This window comes from Empidonax traillii, unplaced genomic scaffold (assembly GCF_003031625.1).
Source record: "Empidonax traillii isolate 1590-97213 ecotype Southwest subspecies unplaced genomic scaffold, ASM303162v1 scaffold235:size1242204, whole genome shotgun sequence".
In the NCBI taxonomy this organism is placed as follows: Eukaryota; Metazoa; Chordata; class Aves; order Passeriformes; family Tyrannidae; genus Empidonax; species Empidonax traillii.
This window is the reverse complement of record NW_020955428.1, coordinates 787,690-790,739: the sequence shown is the minus strand read 5'-3', so window position 1 is coordinate 790,739 and position 3,050 is coordinate 787,690. Positions and strand designations below refer to the sequence as shown.

The following is a 3,050-nucleotide window of genomic DNA, read 5'->3' as shown; positions in this document are numbered from 1 at the left end:
GAGAGAGAGGGGAGAAAGAGAGAGGGGAGAGAGAGAGAGGGGAGAGAGAGAGAGGAGAGAGAGAGAGAGGAGAGAGAGAGGAGAGAGAAGAGACAGAGAGAAAAAGAAACATCTCTCCCCACACACCTACTGTACATATTCAGAAGAATACCTGCAAAAGTTTCCAACGCATATTAAGATCATCCAGTTGACGAGACATCTTTAAAGATGGATAAAGGTCAAGTGGAGACAGTTGACTGGACAAATCATTCACTGTTTTAACTTTTAAGTTGATGGGAGCAATTTCTTCTCTAAAAGCCTTAAAGAGTAAGAAACATACACTTATGTTCAAGGGACATATGAGCAGCACAAAAGCCCCAGTAAGCTCAACACAGTTCTGACCCACCCAGAGTGGCAGCGTATGCTGAACAACTTGACACAAGTCAGTTCTCAGCAAAGTTCCCTCACTTCAGTGTTCTTACTATATCATTCATACCCATCTTTAGAGAAAAACAGTATGAAACTTGCTCAAATGCCCATAAGCAAATTGTGCCCCTAAATGATTTAAATCATTTTTTAGTGGTGCCATATGGCTTAAGAGTTTTTCATCACAGAAGGAAATACACAGTGCCATATTAGGAGCTTTAGCAGCAAACAGCCTGCCAAGTGTTCTTAGGAAAACATGTGTTCAGTAGCTACAGCTTTCCAGTATTAAGCAGCTGACAAAAATTCAATTTAAAAACTATTATTGAATTAGCAAAGCATGAAGGAATTTATCTTCTAAGGAAAAGGAGTACAATGTTTTACCTGATTAGAACCACAGAGTAAAACAATTACAAATGACTAAAAAGACGTAAAAGGTTTATTGAATCAAATAGAACTAAATACAGTATTACGGCAAAATTGATGCAAGTTTTAGTTACTGTTAAAAAGATGCATCAAATATCTCTTTTGCTGTGAGCAGTTAAGTGTTCAATCCTATAAACAGCTTGATTGAACACCATGAAATGAGCCAAAAACAACTGTTAAAAAAGCATTTTCTTTGGATAATTCAATTATTTACCTCCCTTCAAAAATCACTCATCAGGCCAAGGAACATGCTGGCAAGAAAGAAGCACTGGGCTTCTGGACAGCCAGCAGACCCTTATTAGTTCAGCAGATGTTTCAGTTTTTCCACTGACTGAAAGACTTTGCTTTACTCTACAGAAAAAGTCATTGAGATATGACAAATCATTTCTTAACATGAGAACAAGAAGCTATTCAGGATTAGCCCAAGCTGAAGACATGGCTGGTCAGGTAAACAACCCCAGGGTCTTCCAGTGTTTTGCCATATTCACCCTTAAGCTTAAAAACTGAAAAGTTGTGTTTGTGAAACAGAAGCTTAGTGATAAGTGCTAAATTTGCCCCAAACAGCAATTTTCTCTACCTACATGTGCATACCAACGTGCTCTCCTGGAATCCCGGATATTCAGGCACTTTCTCAAGCACTGTACTCTTTCCAGTCAGCTTTCCTGGATGATAGTTATCAAAAGATATCCCTTCTTTGCGGAGCTCTGCATTACTGGATCCCTACCCAACCCAGGAAGCTAAGCAGGGGAGGACTACTACCCATCACGAGCAGCCATGCCTTGGGATGCTGAGCCCTGCATGGGCAGCAAGAATGTTATATAGTAGTATGTGTTCTTCACTTTGAAATAATCCTGATGAGAAGTCAGGTTAAAGTAAAAGCAAATGGTCACTCATATGAACTAAAACAGGTAATAGATGTGTGAAGTTTGTGAAAGTTAAGAAGTAGAAATTAAAACTACTTATACACGTCTGCATGACTGAAAAAGCTCTAAATGTTTTCCTAACAAGAAAGCTATACATGATGGCCAATCAGATCTGACAGTTCACCACTACAAAAAGCAAGGGAGCTATTGTCAACTGCTGGAATGACAACTGACTCAGCACATTCACATTCCAGTGCCTGGGCAGAGCTCCAAACAAACCCAAAGCCTAATTATGGATTAGAAAGCATTTAGAGGAGGAAAATATTTAATTCCCAGAACACATCTTTTTCATTTAATCAGTGTTATTTTCTGTACACACCTGTAGCTTGTTGATCACATGTGCTTATGCAACCCCAGCCAACACAGTCAATGTGGTACAGCACTGGACTTTGAGACCTCAGATATGGTCTTTAAAGAGCACCTTATACCACACAGTGATATATGTACATAGATATGTACACAGTGTGTACATATCTAATGTGTCTAGAGGTAGTAGAATGAGAAGGTCTGACACATACACACACGCAGGCTAAATATTACCCTGGAGTTCCATACTTACTGTAGTTTTCTCAATGTGATCTGGTAACGAATCTATGAGCAAGTCTCCTACAGGTTTCCAGCCATTCCTCACATTTTCGGCCTCCTTCAAATCAGCATCGAGGTCATCCATGGCACACTGCAGGTCTTTCAGTTTTTCTAATGCTTTGTCCACTTGCTTCTGCCAGATACTGGCGCTGGCATTTAGGTTCTCCCACTTCTCTTTTACCTCTGATGACTGTTTACGCATAACTTTGGCAATTCTCATGGCTTTCTCCTCGGGGGTCAATTCTGCAAAGGGAAAGAAGAGTTACACTGTTTCTTTGTGTCTAATTCAACAGATAGTGCACCTGAGATACACACTCAAGACAGTCAGTAAGTCCAGTGTCAACTGACAATTTATTTCAGCAGGTACAAGGTAGAAGAAGGTCTACCTTGCCATAACTGAAATAAACCTCAGTCACTCCTACTGACAAAATAAAACTTGATCAGAAGACAGGAAACTATTCCTGACTTCCATATATTATGATAACCACAAAGCAAAAGCAGCTTAATTCTGGTTTGTCACTTTTAGAGGCATGAGGCAAGGAAATAAAAGGTCTTTTTTCCCTACTGAAAACTGCAATAGGGAATCTGTGGACCATTTCATGTAGAACGAGCAAGAACAGTGCTTTGTTCCTGGATCACTCACCATGCTTTCACTCTACTACCAGGACGTCTCCTAAAATCCACTAGCAAAATCCAAGGTATACTGAGTACCAT

At 39.9% G+C, this 3,050-nt stretch overlaps 1 protein-coding gene across 1 annotated transcript in view; it reads right to left on the bottom strand.

The window, feature by feature from the left end:
* UTRN (utrophin) overlaps positions 1-3,050 on the bottom strand; it is a 374,661-nt gene that overhangs the window by 80,205 nt on the left and 291,406 nt on the right. The window lies entirely within an intron of this gene.